The sequence below is a fragment of the Lycorma delicatula genome, chromosome 6, assembly GCF_047948215.1.
Source record: "Lycorma delicatula isolate Av1 chromosome 6, ASM4794821v1, whole genome shotgun sequence".
Lineage (NCBI taxonomy): Eukaryota > Metazoa > Arthropoda > Insecta > Hemiptera > Fulgoridae > Lycorma > Lycorma delicatula.
Window position 1 is genome coordinate 52548944 of NC_134460.1, and position 22110 is coordinate 52571053.

At 30.8% G+C, this 22110-nt stretch overlaps 1 protein-coding gene and 5 non-coding genes across 6 annotated transcripts in view; 1 reads left to right on the plus strand and 5 right to left on the minus strand.

Moving 5' to 3' along the window:
- Positions 1–22110, plus strand: part of LOC142326860 (roundabout homolog 2-like) — a 1022566-nt gene that overhangs the window by 53743 nt on the left and 946713 nt on the right. The gene's annotated exons all lie outside the window — the stretch shown is intronic.
- TRNAN-GUU (transfer RNA asparagine (anticodon GUU)) lies at positions 15371–15444 on the minus strand. Its single transcript has one exon. It is a non-coding gene; the product is annotated as a tRNA-Asn (tRNA).
- TRNAN-GUU (transfer RNA asparagine (anticodon GUU)) lies at positions 15539–15612 on the minus strand. Its single transcript has one exon. It is a non-coding gene; the product is annotated as a tRNA-Asn (tRNA).
- Positions 15706–15779, minus strand: TRNAN-GUU (transfer RNA asparagine (anticodon GUU)). The gene has a single exon. It is a non-coding gene; the product is annotated as a tRNA-Asn (tRNA).
- On the minus strand, positions 15873–15946 carry TRNAN-GUU (transfer RNA asparagine (anticodon GUU)). Its single transcript has one exon. It is a non-coding gene; the product is annotated as a tRNA-Asn (tRNA).
- TRNAN-GUU (transfer RNA asparagine (anticodon GUU)) lies at positions 16040–16113 on the minus strand. The gene has a single exon. It is a non-coding gene; the product is annotated as a tRNA-Asn (tRNA).

Genomic DNA, 22110 nt, shown 5'->3' on the forward strand with positions numbered 1-22110 from the left:
AAAAATTGATTGTAAATATTATTTAAATATAAATAAGCAAATAAAAATGAGTGAAAAACGAAAGCAACAAACATTACAAAATTTCTTTTTTAAAAAATTTAGGATAGATCCAATGTGATAAATAATTGTGACGAAGAATGTAACGAAGAAAATAATGAACAACCTGATAGAAACTCAGAATGCGGATCACTTGCCAATTGTTCATATTCTTGATCAGGTATTTGGACTGTAGATATGTGAGAAGAGAAAAAAATCCTTGGATTACATGGGCCTCTGGTAAAATCGGATGTCAGATATGCGTTGACGTGAAAAGCCTTTAAATTTTCAAACATCAAAGCACAAGTATTTCACAAGATTGGAGTTCAATTTTGATATTGTCATACAGGGATAGTAAATCTGCTCGATTACTTTCCTTTCTTAAAAAAATTCTGAACCTAAGAAAACAATTTCATACATAAATGCAGAGAAAATTCTGCAAAGCGCAAAAAATTAGAGAATGGAAAAATTATGAAAACTTAAAACGAATCAGAAATTGAATTAACTGCTGAAATATTTAGAACTGCTTATTATATAGTCAAAAATAATTGATCCTATCGGATCATTCTGAGATATTACAATTACAAGAAATTAATGGTGTAAATATTCCTTGCGATTTATGTTCGCGTTTTAGTCCACTAACATTGTCGACGCAATCGTGGAAGAAATGAAAGTTCAAAGGTGAAAAATTGTGGAGGGCACAAATTCAGCGTTCCGGAACTTTTTTATAAGAAAGATACATATTGTAATGGGTACCATGATTCGAATTCCAGAAAATTTCGACATATCTTCGCATTTCACATCTCTCAAACCCCAAAACCACCGGCAGTTCAAAAGTTTATGTATATATTTCACCTTCTTGTGGATACAATAACTGCCGTAATTTTATCCCAATCACTTTCAAATTGATACATAAAGTATAACGAACAAAAATCTCGGTCCAGTTCGTTAATGGGAAAAATCGGACCATGAGGGTTGAAATAGGGGGCTTTTTCGTAAAATCAAAATATCGCTATAACTTTCCTATTAAGTTAAATTTCGAATTCGTTTAAAGTTCCTACTATATTTTGGATAACGACCTAAAACTTATGTAAGTGAAGTTTCTTGATATCACCAACCATTGGTTCAGGGGGTGGAAAAAATGGGGTTTTGAAGACAAATAAAAATCATACCTCCCTTAATAGACACGTCGTATCGAATCGATTTAAAGTGGTCGTTAGTCTTCTAAAAATTACCTAAAACTTTTTTCTGAAACAATTTATGATATCACCAACCCTTACATTAAGGAATGACCAAAATGTTGCTGGAATTGTAAGAAGATGGGGCTTGTCGTATGCTGAAAAATGTCAGTTTTCAGATTTCAACGGAAATATCCATTTTGACCATCCCTGAATCCATTTTGACTAGTTTCGGCGTGACGTCTGTACGTACGTATGTGTGTATGTATCTCGCATAACTCAAAAACTATAAGCCGTATGTTGTTGAAATTTTGGATTTAGGACTGTTGTAACAGCTAGTTGTGCACCTCCCCTTCCTTTTGATCGCAATCGAAAGGACCAGAAGTGTCTAAAAAAAGCCCAAAATTCAGAAGAATTTGAATTTTGGACTTTTTATTAACTGCAGTAATAAGTCCTAATTGAGAGCTTTTCAACAGTATATCATTAGTGGTACTTATTTTCATTCGTTCCAGAGTTATAGCCAAATAAAAGTTTTTATTTGTGAAATATTTGGATCATTTTTCTTTTACCTCCGGGACCACCGTTAGGAATTGCTTTAATTGTTTTAGAGAATGAGATGAATGACAGTTTTTAGCGTGTGAAGATGCCATGGCTGACCGGGATTCGAACCCGGGACCTCTGGATGAAAGGCCGAGACGCTACCACTCGCGCCGAGGAGGCCGGTCATATCTTATTTGGATGTTAGAAAGGCATATTGGTTCGAATCAAGCTTCATCTTTTTTTTTTTTAACTTTTTTTTAAAATTTAAATATTGATTTATTAATAATTATTAACCTCTGATAATAAAAAAAAATTGCTATAAGTAATAATTCAATAACAATAAAAAAATTAAAAAAATGAAAAAACCAGAAGTTATTAGTGAAATAAAATTTTATGTACTTTTCATTAAAAAAAAAAGTGTAATGTAATTTAACAAGGAAGTACAAGGAAGTCATGTGGGGTCCAAATCAGATTTTTTTTTTTAGCATGACTTTCCTGATTATTACATAATTTAAATAAACCTGGATATCATAATATACGGCCAACTTATTATCTTGTTCTTTACAATATTCTGTTGCAAATTTCTTTCCTCTTCATTCGTCAAAGATTTCAAATTTCATCGACTTATCTAATTTTAAACGTACCCTCTGATAGGTCATTTAGAAGACCTCCCTCCTTTTATTTCCCTATTTTTCTTGTTTCATTAAGATAAGAGTTCTACCCACAATTTTTTTCATTTTTTCTAATGCTTAGATCTATGTCGAGTACAAGCAGACTTTTTTTTTTCATAAAAGATCTATTTCCTTACGTTAGTTTGCTTTTGAGCTCTACTTTTCTTTGTTGAGTTTTTAATTTTATTTCGTATGTAAGAAAATTCTTAATGATGTGGTTTGTTGTTTTCATATCGTGATATATAATGAATCGGTCAGTCAGGACATGTTCTTATATGTATATATATATATATATATATATATATATATATATATATATTTTATTATAAATAAATTTATTACATTTTTATCAAAATTGAAGGAACTATATTTGGAAAATTCAGTCTTGAAAAATTTTTTTACGAATTAGGACTTGTGCATGTCAAACTAAACAATCTTTATCTCATATGCTTAGTTTTATTTCTTAAAAATTATTACTTCTGGAAAAGGTCTTTTAACTACTTAAATTTATTCATTGGTTTCTTTGAATTTTAGTAAACCAAATTGATTTCTCAGTTAAAGTAATACCACTGTAATGCTCTCTCTCGCTCACTCTCTCTCTCTCTCTCTCCCTCCCTCTATATATATATATATATATATATATAATAAAAATAAAACACATTTAATGAAAATAAAACAACAGTTTATATCTCATTGTATTATTCTCGTCAACGAATTTTACCAAAAGAAGATATGCTGTGACGAAACGTTTCTTTAAATCTCGCTCATGATTTCCAATAAAACGTCTTGTCCCTTTCACTATTGAATATAAAGGGCAATAAAATTCTTCGTACCCTTACAGATTTTCTTTCTTCTTCTTTGTTTTCTCCCTTTTATCCTCTTGCTCGATTCAAAGTGCAATACGTCTTTATAGAAGAGAAAAACAGAAGATTCTGAACGCATTGAATCTAAACCCTAAAGACCCTGTACGTAGAAGTCTGACTTCGCTTATATTCATAATTTTAATACACTTGTTGTATTCACCGCAGCGATTTTAGAAAGTAAAAAGATTATGACAACAAAAGCGTAAATATTCTATAATATGAAATTGTATGGTTTTATGATCGCATCATAAATTATTGTTGAAATTGCTTGACATTTACCATTTAGAGAAACTCGCATACAGAACTCTGTAAATGTACTTTACAAATAATTGTAATAATAACAATAATTACTGCGATTGTGTTCGCTTAAAAGTTAAAAAAAAATAAAAATAAAAAATAAATAAAACAAATAAGTTTAAACTCCTGGAAGAATCTGTAGGATAAAGAAATAGCTTTAAGAAATCTGGTGAAAGAAAAGGAATTTTATTCCTTTTAGCACCAAACATGTACAACAAAAAATATGTGATAAATCGGAAAATAAAGGCGCTTGAATATGATGATTCGGTAATATATATATATATATATATAAATATCAACTCCGCCCCACAAAATGTAATACCAGAAATTAAAAAAATAATGTTTGAAAATTGGTTTGCTTTCATTGACCACAATTTTTACAATGACTGATATTAAAAATTACCAAGAAAATCATTCTCCAAAAAAACTCGAAAGAAAAATTAAAAGCGTTAATAAACTTAATAAAGACTTCAGAAATAGAAATTCAGGAACACAGAATTCAGTTCTTAGAATTGAGAACTTATAAGAAATAAAATAAAAAAATAAAAAAAAATAAATATATTTTTAAAACCATGTTTTCTTTAAAAAAAAAATTATAAAAGGAGACAAAACAATTCGTAGTAGAGAAAAATAATTTTGTTTTCATGAAAATTACTTTTAAAAACATTTGATGTGGACACCACATGATTTCCTTTTACGCCATTTAAATTACATATACACATCTTTTTAAAATGAAAAGTACAAACATTTTATTTCATTAATAATTTCTGATATTTTTTACATTTTTTTTTATTGTTATTAAATTATAATTTATTGTAAAAATGTTTTGACAAACAGAAGTTAATAATTATTAATAAATCAATATATATAAATTAAAAAAGGTAAATATTAGTTATTAGTTAAAGTTATTAATTATTAGATTTTACCAACGATGTAATTTTTATAATTTTTTTTTAATTTCCTTTTCCTAGGAACTATATAGTTTTAATATACAGCTATAAAATGTACTGTTTAAGGGTAAGTATGCTAATCGATCCTGATTTTTCATATCGATATTTTTTTAAAGATTTAGACTTTTCATGAACCCCTATAACTAAATAACTTTATTTTAGCAGTGAAAAATTCCAAAAGTATATATGTATCGTATGTATCTATATTGTTAGATTTTTTGTTAGGTATCTTAAGACTGGAAGAACCGATTCGACCATCATGTGTTCTACCAAATTTGCCAGAATGATTTTTGCATATCAAACATTGATTTCATTTAGTTTTGGTCATAATCGGTCGAGACACTTTTGGTTCCCATATCTCAAAATTTTATTTAAAGGGTAGGTAACATTTTTTCACAGTTTTGTTCCCCTTAGGTAGATAAGATACTTTCTAATATGGGTTTGGTTTTACCAAACCCCCATTAAGGAGTAGAGTTACACTTATAAATTAAAATTAAAATAAATTAGCAATTAATATTATCCATCTTACCAGCTCGTTGATGTCTTCTCTAGATCTTTCGGCTTACTTGGAAGCCATCATCAGGAGTTAAAATTAATGTATTAGTCAAAGTTTAAATAATCATAGTTAAAATTTAAAAACAGTCATAACTGTTTTGAAATTTTAAAAACAGTCCTACTAGTATACTTACTAGTAGGACCTTACTACTAGTAAGTTACTAGTTTTTTTAAATTTTAAACTTGATTTTTTTAAACTTTTGACTTTAGTACATTAATTTCAACTTCTGATGATGGCTTCCAAGTAAGCCGAAAGATCTAGTGAACACATCAACGAGCTGGTAAGATAGTAGATAATATTAATTGTTAATTTATTTATTTAACATATCAGCGGTACCGTGTTCGAGAAATTAAATTAAAATTTGTTGGATATAAGAAGCAGGACAAAATATTAATTGTTAATTTATTTATTTAACATATCAGCGGTACCGTGTTCGAGAAATTAAATAAAAATTTGTTGGATATAAAAAGCAGGACTGTTTGTTTGTATAATTAGTACAGTAGAATATTGAATTAAATCAAACGTTTTCCGTCTAAACGAATCCGTCTAAATGAAAAAAAAAAAAAAAATGATTTCATTAATTTATAAGAAAACTATGTTTGAAAATCCAAAATTAGGATTTTGATCAACACGGTTCCATGGTGTAACGGTTAGCACTCTGGACTCTGAATCCAGCGATCCGAGTTCAAATCTCGGTGGGACCTATAATTTTTTTTATATATTTATAGCAAAATTTTAGAAAAAAAAATAGTAATATAAATTTCAAAATCAATTTGTAAAACAAATTTTTTATTTTTATTTTTTGCGACTTGAATCCAACAAAACTTTATTTAGTGTAGAAGATTATATTTTACAAAATTAGAATTTTTGTTATAATAAAACTGTTATACTCTCTTATCGTGAAAATATTTATATTCGTTACGTTTGGAATATTTATATTCCGTTTATATTTATGTTCCGTTAGACATGAATATTTATATTTCGGCTATAGCGATTGATATATGCTACTGCAGCTGTAACTGTAACAGGAAAGTACATACTAAAAAAAAAATATTATTCTTTTTTTTAAGTTTTGTGTCTTTAGGAGACTTAAAAAAAAAATTAACTAGAAAATAAATTACATAAATTTTAAATCAATTAAGAAAAAACCTTTCATTCCAATTTTCCCAATTCCAAAAATCAATTTTTTGTCGGACGGATGATCCACATATTCACATACATTCTCGTATGTATGTTGGCCTGTATTTGGTCTTATAACTCTGGACCTAATTGAAAGACTTGGTAGATAATTTCTACCCTCGGGAAGAAATTATGTATAACATTTTAGGAAAAATTAGATAATCGGGTAGGGGTGTTTTAACCGAAATAAAATTTCAAATCTTTACTGGAGCACTTAAGTAAAAAAAAAAAAAATATCTGCTGGAAGTTATTTAATCAAGATCACAAATTACCAAACATTTTTATTTCCCACCACCTTTCCTTCCTAAATATATATATATATATATATATATATATATATATATATATGTATATCTTTATATATATATATATATATATATATATATATATATATATATATATGTATATCTTGCTTCAGAAAAGGAGTTAATTCTATATTATGATGTATTTTATTCTATATTATGATGTATGTTCTCTACATCAATTGGTCTTCGAATATGAAATATTTTTGCCCATCTCTCTACAACAGTCTGTGGTAACAAAAAATATTTTTTGATTTTTTAAAAAATATTTTTAATTTAAACCTATCTCGCAAGTTACCCAATGCATTTAAATTCTAAAAATATTAATATTTATAGCTTTTACTTTAGTATTTATGGGAAAAAAACAGATCAGCTAAAATATTTCACCCCCTTCCTAGAAAATTACATCTTTGTTTATTTAAAATTATGGCTGTATTTTTGTATCTTATTAAACAATTTTAAAAGTTTCTTTTTTATGAAATGATGATTTTATTTTCATGTCTTCTGGATTATTTTCTTAAAAAATTAATTTTACTTGCGTATGGTGAGCCCGCATAAAAAAAACTTTTTCGAAATTTCAATTTGTTTTGCTCAAAACATCTTTTTTTAACAATAAAGTCAGTAAAACAAGTTAATACTCCGTCCTTGATGAATGAGCCTACCCAATGAGCTCCAATCTCACAATGAGAAAATCTCCAATGAGATTTTTTAAACAAATCGAATATTTTTTTTTTAAATCTCGTTTGTAATTTATTTATAATCAATTTTAATAACTACAATTTTATAGTAGCAAGAAAGTTTTTTAAAAAGTGAATTGTATAACTTGACCGACGTAGTCAGAAAAGTTATGCGATTTTATAAATATAAAAGTTTTTTTTATAAATTATAGAATTATTAAATTTTAAATTCACAAAATACGTTTAAATATCTGATCTACTAATGCTTGGTTTAATTTAATTAGGTTGTATTTTCGTAATATTTTATTGAATGATTTTATCACTGTGTAATCATTAAAAGTAAAATCGCTATTTTCTGAATAAAATTTTTATTATTTTATAATTCACAAAGCAAAATCTAATTTACATATTGAGAAACACTTATAAAATTTTTATTAGGATTTTTTATCTTCAGACTTTACTGATAATATTATTTAATAATACGAATTCTGTAGCAGGTGATGATTAAAACTGTAGAGAATTCTAGAATACACAGTAGACAGGTTTGGTGATTTGAGATACTTTATTAGGCGTTCAAGTAGTCTGATGAGCAGCTGTTACTTATTAAGGTAACAGCATTCCACTCTCCGTCATTTAATTTGTATTAACGGCACCGCTCCTGACAGCTACATCATTTTTCAATATACTATTATTGTTATTCGTGAAAATTTTCTATCGTTACAGTTTGTATCAGTATTATTATACTGTTATTACTAAAATGTCTTATTAGAAAATTAAGATTTATCTAACATAAATTGTTGTTAGGTTTACTATTCGTATGATGTTTAATAGAAGATTTTAATCTATACTATTATATAAGGAGATAGAGGTGTTTTTTTTTTGGGATAAACAAAAACTACATATCAATCGCAACCAAATTTTTACTCATGTTTCTTGGCATAAGTGACAAGGTTTTTAGATATTTTTCATCTCAAAAACATGTATATATCTATCACTGTATGAGCTGGGTTTGAACTGATTGATTGGAACCATCGCATAAATAATATTGCAAAAATAATAGAATTAAATTTACGTTAAATAATATTATCTATACTTTATATACTATTATATAAAGAGGAAGAAAGGTTTTGTTTGTTCAGATAAACAAAAACAATTAGTCATAACTCACTTTTTACCTATGTTTCTTGGCGTAACTGATAAGGTTTTTGTTTTGAATATATTTCATTTCGAAACATCTCTAAAACAAAAATGGAGATTTTTGTTTCTCCAGTTGAAGATTTGCCGGTTGAAGCGCAAACCAGAATGATTGGTGAACTGAGTGATTATGAATATCTAAAAACCATTTTCTATATCTTTTGAAATTCCAAGTTTCAAGGGTTAAAATGGAACTTAGGTAGGTTTCATTAGATTTCATAGATTTCAGGTAGGTCTCAAAGCTACTTTTAGTAATGCGTAGCATGATTCGACTTATCGGAAAATTTCGACATATCTTCTCGTTTCACATCCCAAAACCACTGGCAGTTCAAAAGTTTATATATATATTTCACTTTCTTGTGAACACGATAACTGCCGTAATTTTGCGCCAGTTACTTTCAAATTGATTCATAAAATGTAACGACCCAGAATCTCGGTTGAGTTCGTTAATGGGCAAAATCGGACCATGTGGGTGGAAATGGGGGCTTTTTCGAAAAAAAATATCGCTATAACTTTCTTATTAAATAAAATATCGAATTCATTTAAAGTTCCTACTATTCCTTGGATGAGGGCCTAAAACTTAATCTAACTAAGGTTTTTTTGATAACCATTGGCCCAGCGGGTGAAAAAAATGGGGTTTCGAAGCCAAAAAATCATTTCTTTCCTAATAGGAACATTATCTAAAGGTTTAAAGTGGTCGTTAATCCTCTAAACCATTGATTCCCAAAGTAGTCCAGGTGGACCCCCAGGGGTCCACGGGAGACTCGACGGGGGTCTACGTTGGCGTGACAAAAAAAATGGGGGTTCACAATTCGTAAGCGGGGTCCACGAAAATTCATCTGGTTTCGATAGTGAAGAACTAAAATGTTGGCTTGATTGCTTACTTGTGCTGTGAGTAGATGTCAAAAATATAAAGTTGGATGGAAGCAGTTTTTTTGATTGGCCAACTTTACTTTTTTGACATCCACTCACAGCACAGTCAATCAAAAATTAACCAATCAATTCTCAATTTTTTTTCGGAAACTGTTAGTTCGCGGAACTCAGCTGTAACGCAAATTTTCATAGTTAAATCTAATCTTCACATTTTCCGTCGACTGGAAATATGGTAGAAATGTAGCTGCAGGGGGTCCACCGGAACCAGCAAAATTTTGAAAGTGGTCTATGAGAAAAATAAGTTTGGGAACCTCAGCTCTAAACAGTACCTAAAACGTTTGTCTGAACTATTTTTGATATAACCAACCCTTACGGCAAGGAATTTTATTGAAATTGGTAGAAGATGGGGCTTGTTGTATGCTTAACATATGAAACGTTTCTCACATGCAACCATTGTCGTATTGAGTAAATTTGAAGTTTTTCTTTACTTTACGATGGTGAAATTTACCTCCCCCTTCCGACGGCCGAAATGGATTTTTTGAATTTTTTTGAAACCCTTTTTTTTCTAATTTTTCGGTATCAACCTGATTTTATTATGAGTGTAATCTTATTGACTACAAACCAATTCTAGATTTTTGAAATTGACCTTGAAAGGAGATGAAGAAAGATAAAAAAAATTGTGAACAATGATTGTAAGGTTTTCCTTAATAGTAAACGAGATATTCAGTAAATTTGGTCTTGGAAATATTATTCAGATAAATATTTAAAAATCATTTTCGGTTTCTTTTTAATACCTATTTTTTTAGAGGTGCGAAAGTACAGCCACTGAGGCTCAACCAACACAGTCACTGCGACCGTGTCTGTGTGACTGGCTACACCTGCCTCTGGTTACTTGACTATAAAAACATTAAGTAAAAAGATTGACCGCTAAGGGAAACGCAAGTAACCATATAGAGCGGGCGAAGCTGCGACGGGGATAGTTTGAAAAATAATTATACAAATAGGGACTTAATTTTATAAATCTTGTCTGTATTTATTTTTCCTTCGATAATTCGACAGTGGAAATAATAAGCGGATAAACATTACAGAAATGTTTATCTTTTTCCATTAAATTATATTATCGTCTATTATATTTAGACCTACGTGTTATTTAATAATAATAATTTACTCGGCTTCCAGTTTAATCCATAATTAATTAAAATATCTTAAAACAGCGAGAGAAAATCCGGAAAAATTATTGCTTTTTATATACACCCATTTCCATTCTAGATCTCTCAATTTTTTTTTTAGGTTTAGCCTCCAGAACCCAACGTAACGTATTAATTACTTCAGAGGATGAATCAGGATGATATGTATGAATGTAAATGAAATGTAGTCTTGTACAATCTCAGGTCGACCATTCCTGAGATTTGTGGTTAATTGAAACCCAACCACCAAAGAACACCGATATTCACGATCTAGTATTCAAATCCGTAATCCGTATAAAAATAACTGCCTTTACTGATATTTAAACCATAGAATCCTCGACTTCGAAATCAGGTGATTTGCGATGACAAGTTCACCAATAGACCAACCCGGTGCGGTCTTTTTCTTCTTCTCTAGTTTAACTTCCGGGACCACCGTTAGGTATTGCTTCAGAGGATGAGATGAATGATTTGCACCGTGAGTGAAAAATGCCATGCCTGACCGGGATTCGAATTCGAAACATCCGGATGAAAGACCAAGACGCTACATTTGGCGCCACGGAGGCCGGCAACCCGATGCGGTCTGCTATGTTGTAACGTCACAGGTGAGCGGTAGAATTAACTAAATGAATAATATTTAAAGTGTACCTCTAGTACCCCTTCACCTGCGCGAATGAAATGCGGTATGCACGCGCGCTTTATTTAAAATCATTTAATTAAATTAACAAAAAATATTATATTTAATATAATATTTCTATTTTTTTTTGGCGTTTCTAATTATTAAAAATTTTGAAATAAAGTATAAACTAGAGTAATCCTTAATTCGGTATGTATTTTATGTTTATTATAAACATAACTTGGAATTTTCATTGGATAAAAAATTACTTTTTTCAAATATATTAAAAATCAGATAACTTGTTAGATATAATTCTCTCTAGATAGTAATAAAATGGGGCAATATCACGTTTATTTCATAGTACGCAATGAAATCGTATGAAGTATTTCTCACACATATCATATGATTGATAAGAAATTTAATTATGTTTTATGGCTAATAAATTTATAAAATAATTAATGTAATGAAGAGATCAAAACCAGATCCAGCACAGATATGGTTAAATTTAATGTAAATAAAAATTTATTTTACTATTTAATACACGTTTATAAAAAATAAAGTAATTAATATAACAATAAATATAGATAAGGGCAATAGTTTAGGGCAAGATACATTGGTTAGGGCAGATTAGAAATAAAACAAAAAAATAAAAAATACAGAGAAAGACTAAATCTTACTATGAAGGTATTTCGGACTGCGTAATTTAATACAAAAATTGAGATTAAGAAATACATAAATTGGAATACGATACAAATAATTTAGGATGTAATAAATATTTTAATATATAATTTAACAAAATAAAGGAGTTGAAAAAGTGACGCTAACTTACGGAAGAATGTTTCCTTTTTTTCTGCTAGTTTAAATGAGAGAAAATGGAGCAGAAAATATTCATCGTCTTTCAGTTATTTAGAAGTACCAATTATGCCCAGACCCAAAATGCCTTCACAGAAAAATTATGATGTGGATGTATCAAACAAGTCCTCCATCAAGCGGCTGAACAAGTTCCAAGAGACAGGGAATGAGGCAGATGCAGCCAAAAGTGGTTGATCGGAAGTGCCAACACCAGAAAAGTTGATCTAGTGCAAGCTGCATAGTTTGTTAGTCTCAAGAAGTCTGTGCGACGCCAATCTGTTCAGTCTGGTCTCTCCGTTGGTAGTGCCCACATGGCAAATGCTTAAAGATGGGTCCATACAGAATTCGTGTTGTTCACGTGTTGTTACCTGCAAACGCTGGAAAACGTGTAGCTTTCTTTCAGTGGTTCATGTCATCTGTAACGCCAGACGGGGAAGAACTCGATGATTGGTTTCGATCTGACAAGGCATGGATCCACCTTGATGGATACGTGAATGGACAGAATTCACGCATTTGGTATACGGAAAATCTACATCAGCTGCACGAATCTCCTGTGGACGGACAAAGTAGGTGTTTGGTGTGCAGTGTCACGTAGGCGAGTCTTCATGACATTCTTTCATGGCACAGTCAACAGTGAGCGCTATATACAGTTTGTGTAATAATTTGTAAACACTATACCTGCAAATCGGCTACGGTAGACGTGGTTTCAGTAGGACAGTTCTACGGCTCATACACACAAGAAAACATTGTGACTTTCTTGGTTCAGTGTTTTCATCGACAAGTGATTTAGAAGGGGTTGTAGTTCCCTCGGTCTCCTGATTTATTCCTTCCTGGCTTTTTATTGTGGACATACCTTAAGAATGCAGCTTACAAAACTCATCTTCCCACCGTTACCGAATTGCTGCAATCCTACAACAAACGTTTAAGAGCATGCAAGTTGTGTTATATGAATCGCATAATGGAGGCTATTTTCAACTACTATTGTAACTTACTCATTTTCCCACAAGGTTGCGTCACTTTTTGAACATTGCACGAAAGAATCCAGTACTGCATTAAATGAACAAAATGAGGGGAATAGAAGATTATATTATTCAAAACTGATAAAAAAATCAATATAATTCTTTTACTCGATTAAAAAAACATTTCAAGTAATTCTAAAAAATATATAAGTAAATTAATATATATATATATATATATATATATATTATTTATTTATATATAGTCAAACCAAAGAGATGATGAAAAACAGTACTAACAGATAAAAGGAATAATATATGTGATGAAAGGATTGGCGGAAATAGAGAAACATTTTAAAAGTAGAAGCACGTGCGAAGTTGAAAACAAAGCTGGTCGTGGAGAGGGATGAAGAAACCCAGTGAAGGGTAAAGGGAATAAGAACGGTTGAATCAATGCGCTCGGGTATTTGTATTCCGGTGCGGACAGGGTGACAATTTGATAAGCTGCTCTGTAGGTTTATTCTGGTCAAACCACGCATTCACCTTCACCCTAGACGTTGGGAATTAATAACATTTACGGAAGGAAAGAACATCCTTTATCCTCTTGTCAACTAGTCAGTTTTATAGGAAATATATAAAGCACTACTATAAAAAAGGAAAAAAATAATAAAATGGGGGAAAAAACCAATTTAATTGAAAAAAAAGGGTAAAATAACTTTGCAAATCTATAAAAAAAATAAAATAAATAAATAAAATACATATAAATGTGTATTAAGTTAAAAATAAGCTGCAAAACCAAAATTATAAATTGTTAAACTTTCTGACTAGTTATAGTAATTTCTACCTAGACCAAAGACTAAAAAATACTACTTGTTTTAAAAGAAAATTCTGATAAGAAAAAGTTTGATTTAATTCAACTATTTAATTGTGACATATACAAAATAAAATAAATTAATGATTTTTCATACGAAACCATAAACCAGCTAATTGCTATAAGATTGTAGAAAATTTTTTAATTTTATTTCAAAACAAATCGTGAAATGAAACATTTACCAGAACAGCGATTAAGCTCGTCATGTACGAATGGTTGTACCTCCGACTTCAGTGTAACTATATTTAATATAGATAATTTACTGTCTCGTCTGACGGCGGAATAAAAAAAATGTAACCAGGCAGAGCTGGTAGTTCTATCCCTCTAGGAGCACAATTTGAGCATTAATGGAGTTGTTTGAAGCCCCTCGAAGCGCCTCTGCAGCGGTTCGCAAACGAGTGATCCGTTAATTAGTTTAGGAAAATGTTCTCTACTTTTGGGAATAGATTTGAGGCGCTTGACTCTATGCCAGTATGTCAAGGAGATTGTAGTTAAACAGGCGGTTTCTGTCCCTGTACCAGCGCCTTTGCCTGTTTAAAGAGCGGAGCGGAACGCTACACCGAGGTGCTTCAAGGAAAGCGGGGGGCCAGTTTAACCCGAAAGTAGCCAGAAATCATATTACTAAATAGGAAGGAATGCTCAGTAAAAACAATTAAGGAAATTAAAGAGGAATTTTAGGCTGATCTTCAGGGCAAGAGATCAAGTATGAAAATTAAGATCATAAAGGACAGTAGAAAAGGTCTGTTTCTCATAGCGGATGGCAGTTAAAATCATTTCAGAATCTTTTGTTGGTAATAAAGTTGGATCTCAAGGTGGATCAGAAACGTAAAAGGCTTGAGTCATTGTCTATGATACAGATCGTTGCGTGTCCGAGTAGGAGGGTGTGTCTCTCATACGGGAGCAAAACACCGACTTGGATGAGACGATATTCACGTCAGAGTGTAGGTTTTGTTCAAAACTGGTAGACGCGATGCATAAAGGTAAATCGGTCTATTACAAGTTGGGCTTACTGTGTTTAACAAGTTTATCACTGAGGGTAGGTTTTTTTGTCGATTTCTCCTCTTGCAGATCCTATGACTGGTTTGTAAGGACGAGGTAAATTTGTTTTAAATTATGATTAAAACTGATTCCATTTGTCGTTTATCATAACGGCAGACGTAATGTTTCCCTGAAGCATAGCAGCCCAAAGCCCACTGAAGAAATTGACTGCGTAGTAATCATCACAAGAGAATTATACGCTACAGTAGCACTTCTGCCAAAGGTTCATACCACTGTCAAAGTTTTAAGAAAAACAGAGACAGTTCAAAGAAAAATACAAACGTTTTGATTCCATGGTCAATCAGTGCATCATACTGTTATAAACCTTCAACACAGTGAGTTAAGTATAGCTATACTATAATAAGTATAGCTAAGTATGCTTAAGTATATAGCTATGCTATAATATTTAAAAAAAGATTGCATTCAATTTTTATACTACTTGCTATACAAGCCTACTTACTCATTTATTAGATTGAAAGTAAATAAATTACTTGAAGGTATACTAATATTTCTACTTATTGAAAATGCAAAATAGATCGTCCCCGGGTGGGCTTGAACCACCAACCTTTCGGTTAACAGCCGAACGCGCTAACCGTTTGCGCCACGGAGACTTGTATTATCGACTAAATTATAATCTACTTCAAGGTTTTTAATTATTTTTTATTACAAAATTATGTTACTATTTTAGAAAAATGCAAAATAGATCGTCCCCGGGTGGGCTTGAACCACCAACCTTTCGGTTAACAGCCGAACGCGCTAACCGTTTGCGCCACGGAGACTTATATTATCGACTAAATTATGATCTATTTCAAGGTTTTTAATTATTTTTTGTTACAAAATTATTTACTGTTTTACAAAAATGCAAAATAGATCGTCCCCGGGTGGGCTTGAACCACCAACCTTTCGGTTAACAGCCGAACGCGCTAACCGTTTGCGCCACGGAGACTTGTATTATCGACTAAATTATAATCTACTTCAAGGTTTTTAATTATTTTTTGTTACAAAATTATTTACTGTTTTACAAAAATGCAAAATAGATCGTCCCCGGGTGGGCTTGAACCACCAACCTTTCGGTTAACAGCCGAACGCGCTAACCGTTTGCGCCACGGAGACTTATATTATCGACTAAATTATAATCTATTTCAAGGTTTTTAATTATTTTTTGTTACAAAATTATTTACTGTTTTACAAAAATGCAAAATAAATCGTCCCCGGGTGGGCTTGAACCACCAACCTTTCGGTTAACAGCCGAACGCGCTAACCGTTTGCGCCACGGAGACTTGTACAGTCGTGAAAATTTTATTTTATAACTGTATATTAGTAACACATAATAGTAAATTTTACGGTGAATAAGCACAAAAATACAAAATGAATTATATTTTAAATGTCTGTTTTTATTAATTAATAGATCTGATAGATATTGATAAGGCAATAGATTTCTGTCAATATTGGTGCCATTTTCTTAATGAAAACCATTGTAAATTATATATTGTTTTTAATAAATTATATTATTAACAGCCTTACGTTTACTATAAAGTGCTTATAATCTTTTTGCTAAAATTTTATTTTTCTTGAAGCAGCAACTATTCAATTGAAGACAACATTTTGTTTCAATATTTTCATGTCAGTTTAAAAGACTAAAATATTTTTTAATGAATGATAGATTCAATACGTACATTTTTCTTGTACCCTTTCTTGAAACTAGTTTGAGATTAACAATTAATTAATGTAGAATAAATTGTTGAACATAATTTAACAACTAATATTCATGTGTATGCTGATTATTCGTTACTAATATCGTATAGTTATATATATAAGTATATATGTAACATATATAACACAAAGTGTTTCATTTTAGACGCCCCAGGTGATTTTCTCGTAAACTACGCACAATACAAAAAAAATTGCCTAAAAAGAGTTACTCAGATTGGAGAGGCATACCTCGTGGTAACCTTGGATTTGACCTTGACCTTATTTCACGGTTAACACGAGTTTTTAAATGGCATGACTTATTTTTTCCCCACCAATGAAAAGAGCAGAGATCGTACAGTGGAATATGTAGTCATAAATATGACCTTGGACCTTTTTTGAAGCTCATACGGCTAACCATCAGAGATAGAGTTATACGTAGTGTAAAGCCATTTCTATGCTCTTTCCTATAGTTTGCGAGATAATTTTTCTGGGGTATAAATATTGTATGTTGTAATATTGTTTTACATATTGTAATATTGTATATTGGATAACTTTAAAAAACGTTTAACTCGTAAATACTATCTCTGATGGTTAGTCGTATGACCGTCAAAAAAGGTCCATGATCATATGTTGGCCTACATTGGAATATATTCCAATGTAAAATATTATGCTCTTTTCATTGGTGCGGTCAGAAATAAGCCAGTCCATTTGAAAAAATCGTTTTAACCGTGAGGTAACGGTCAAATTCAAGGTCAACATGAGGTATCCCCCCTCTTATCTGGATAACTTTATATATATATTATAGTGGAAAAATTATATATGAAAAAGTTTAAAAAATTTAAAAAAATTGATGTTTTTAAACTCTGATCGCCCCTCTCCCAATATTGCTCCAAAGTATTTTTTTGGGCCATTTGCATTACTATTACTATGCTTAAGAAAATATTAAAAAAATCGGTTAAAAAATATGCAACAAATAAAAAAGCCTTTTTTCAATTGTTGTGGAAGGGGGAAAATTTGGGGGCAAATTTTTTTAAATGGTAATATAAAGCGGGGTAATCTTAGCAAAATTGTAAGAAACTGACTCTAAATGAATAACTATCTACCCCACATCCTGGGAAATATTGACCCCAAAAATTTACCATCTGCACCATTATCCACGACTCTCTGTTTCAAATTTCATTAACAAAAATAATAATTTTTTTTAATACAAAACTAAATAATTTTTGATTGTGGTTTACCCATTAAAAAATTACTAAGCTTCAAACACGCCAACACTCGTACATACGTACATATAAATATTACCACCCACTTTTTTTGTTTTTGGGATCCCTAGGTCATGAAACGTTGAGAAATGCAGAAAGAGAATCATCCATTTTCAACTCCCTTTTTCAAGCATATGATTTCAGGAAAGTAAAAGATGTTTACTGATCACAAATGAAGATTTAAGAATTAGAAATAAATTCTTGTAAATATTTACGGTTGCAACATACGTTATGATGGTAAATCCATGGGTAATAGGTAAGACACAACGAATATGGTATTAGAGGAGAATGTTGCAAAAAAGTAGGTCGATAAAATTCTTAATGAAGAGATATTAAAACGATGAAATTTATGGAAGTATCTTTTAAATATATTTACAGAGTTGGTTGGTGTATTAAGACATCCTGCATTAGCGTTTATGCTGAAAGAGGGTCGAATAGAAGGTAAAATCTTACAGGAATACGAAGATTGAGACACGAAAAAGGAGATAAATGCGGATGTAGTAGATTTGTTAAGATTAAAAAATTAACACGGAATAGGAATAAAGTATACCATGAAACCGATCAACTGACCGATAATTCCAAAATAACGTTGAAAACTTTTCCTGGTCTCACAATCCACCATTTACATAGAAAAAAATCCCATTCGGCACGTCGGTCGGAAGGCGGAGGTAGATTTTACCGTTGCTAAGTAGGGGATAATAAAGATTTCCACGTTAAAGTTAAGAAAAACTTCAAATTTACTCAATACGACAACGGTTGCATGTTTAGCATACGACAAACACTATCTTCTTACAATTCCAGCAACATTTGGGTCATTCTTTGCTGTAAGGGTTGGTCATATTAAAAATTGTTTCAGACAAAGGTTTTAGGTAATGTTTATAGGACTAACGACAATTTTAAATCGATTCGATACTGTGCCTATTAAGGGAGGTATAATTTTTTTTTGTCTTCGAAACCCCATTTTTACCACCCATCTGGGCCAATACTTGGTGATACCAAAAAAGTTTACTTATATAACTTTTAGGCCCTTGTCCAAAGAATAGTATTATCTTTAAACGAATTCGTTATTTTACTTAATAAGAAACTTATAGCGATATGTTTTCTTCGAGAAAGCCCCCAATTTCCACTCCCATGATCCGATTTTGTCCATTAACGAACTCGACCGATATTCTGGGTCGTTGTATTTTATGTATCGATTTGAAAGTGATTGGCGCAAAATTATGGCAGTTATCGTTTCCACAAGAAAGTGAAATATATAAATGTATATATATATAAACTTTTGGGCTGACGGTGGTTTTGGGTTCTGGGAGATGTGAAACGCGAAGATATGTTGAAATTTTCTGGAAGTCGAATCATAGTATCCATTAAAATAGGTATATGAACCTTTTGAAATCTACCTAAAAGAATAGACTGAAACTTAAAATAATTACAAATAACAAAAATTGAAAATTAAATTTTACATTTGTTTTAGACGATTCAGTAATATTATTTCTAACAGTATTTCCGTAGTATGATATATTTACGAGTTATGGAAAGTCCAGCAAACCCCCAGAGAAATAGTATCCTCTACAAAACCCTCACAACCCCTTGTTTGATTTAAAACATACTAATTTATTAATCAATACCCCTAACAAAAAATATACCGCATGAAATTTTATGGTTTTCCTTCTAACTCTTTCTAAAGAGTATAAAGTAGTAAATAAATGTAAAAATACTCACACCCATAATATATAAATTTTTTTAACAAAGGATTAAAACGTTGGACACGTGGGTATTCTATCTGTTGAGAAATATACAAATTTTGAGATCATTTTCCAATCTTTAGCAATAATTTTATTTTATTATATTCTAAAGAAGCCGGAAAAAATTAAAATTAAAAAAAAAAATTGTGGAATATAAAAAAAATTCTTCGATTTTTTTTTCAATGAATAATTCTCAAATTACTTTACCATACTAATTTTCTTATTCTTTTGCATAAATTGAACCTATCAGTATATTTTTATAAAATAAGGGATATTTCAGTATTTCAGTTTGTTCAAAAAAATAATAAATCACACAGAGCCGTTTTTGGTGGAAGGGAATGAGCTGAAAAAGTAAATTTAGTAGAATTTGTTACAGAACAAACCAAATTTAATCTTGTAAAGTAAATGAGGTATCATACATATATATGTTAACTAGTACTGAAGTAATGACGTTAATAAAACAAAGTAAATTAGTAATGTATAGAAAAATTCAACTAAAATTTTTTGTTGTTATTCATATGAGACCAACAGCATCAACGATCAATTGTTTAACAGGTGATCTAGATTAGGAGCCCAGTTTGTGGTTTTAACTCGTCATTGCAAATCAGCTGATTACGAAGTCGAGAGTTCTAAGGTTCAAATCCTAGTAAAGGCAGTTTGTACTTACGTATTAACGCTACCGCTGCTACAGCTTTATTTAAAAACAAAGTAGTCAATCGGATTTTGATGATAATGAACAGTCTCTTTATTAATTTTAATAAATGGTTATTTGTATTTATTTATTTTATAAATATAATTTAACCAAACTTAAACCTACGCTCGCTTCGCTCTTTAATCTTGACTAATTAACACCGTAATTTTTTGAGACTTTATTTAATAAATTCAATAATTAATGCAATTATTTATTATTTAAATAATCAAAACACTCCTGTTAATTAGTCAAGGTTAGCGACGAGCGTTGGTTAAGTTTGGTTAAATTATATTTATAAAATAAATAAATATAAATAACCATTTATTAAAATTAATAAAGAGACTGTTCATTTTCCACCGAAATCCGATTGACTACTTTGTTTTTAAATAAAGCTGTAACTGCGGTGGCGTTAATACGTAAGTACCAGGCAGTTACTTTTATACGGATTTGAATACTAAATTGTGGATACCGGTGTTCTTTGGTGGTTGGGTTTTAATTAACCACACATCACAGGAATGGTCGACATGAGGCTGTACAAGATTGCACTTCATTACACTCATACTTATCAAACTCATTCATCCTCTGAAGTAATATCTTACGGTGATTCAGGAGGTTAAAAACTGAAAAAGGAAGAAAGACCGCTACAACTGCTGTACGTCAGTGCTACAGCGTTCGTTATACTCCTTATGAGAGGTACTAATGACCTACTATACCGCTTAGCCACTAGGTAATTTAAAGAATTTTTAGGGAGAGGTTGCGATTTTACAAAAAAATGATTTTTAGAAATATTCTTTGTTAATAAATATACGTAAGAAAAATAAGATCTTAATTAGGCGAAATCTAAATAAAATACTGAGGGTAATCTTCCTCTACACCATCATCTTTTTGACCTTTTAAGTTGAAAATTTAATGGCATCTATCCCCCCATATATAGAAGCAATCTGACCAGTTTGTTCAAAATCGGTTGAGTAGTTCTTGAGATATAAAGTGTGAAACACCGAACACACACACACACACACACACACACACACACACACACACACACACACACACACACACACGTACATGCGAACATTTCCATCCGGTTTTTGTGTTTTTTGGGTTCCTTAGGCGTCAAGACGTAAAAGGTCCGATGAAAACCGGATGTACCCAAATTGGACCGATTAGAATATTCTCCCATTCTAAAGCTATATCTCTTCTATAGCGTTAGGCGGGAAAGTAAAGCTTGTAAGATATTTTAATACTGTTTGTAGAAGGGAGCTCTTTTTATATTCTCTTGAATAATTTTTTTTTAAATTTATGCTTTTGGTGTAAAATTAATGAAATTATCTACTTATAATTGATTTTGCAGAGAGAAATTATAATTAATTGTAAAATTTGCAACGCATATAGTTTTTTTTATGAACAATATTGTGCATGTCATAGAAATTGGCAAACACATTCAAAACAGTAAGAACGTTTTTTTTATATCTATAATAAAACATTTTATTCTCTATATAAGGTATGTAAAAAGAATATACCAAAACGATGTTAACATATTCCAAATATGATATTGTTTTTATTTTTTCCTTTAAGTCAATCAAATTTTTTTCTTTTTACTGGCTAGCACAGTTATCCACTATTGATGAATTCCAACAGCCTTGGTATCGAATCTCGTTGGATCTAATATCATGGTGGAATTAATTTAATTTTTCATCGCTAAACTGCGCTAAGATTTCCTGGAAAGAAATAATTATGTGAATAATGAAAATGTTCGTATTTTTAAAGACATTCGATATGCCAAACTTGGTAGAACGTAAGAGACTTCTGTATCTCAGTTTATAATTTTCTTGTTTTTTTTTTGGCCTAAACATTTTCCATCGCTAACCTGCAGAATTGTCAAATTCGACG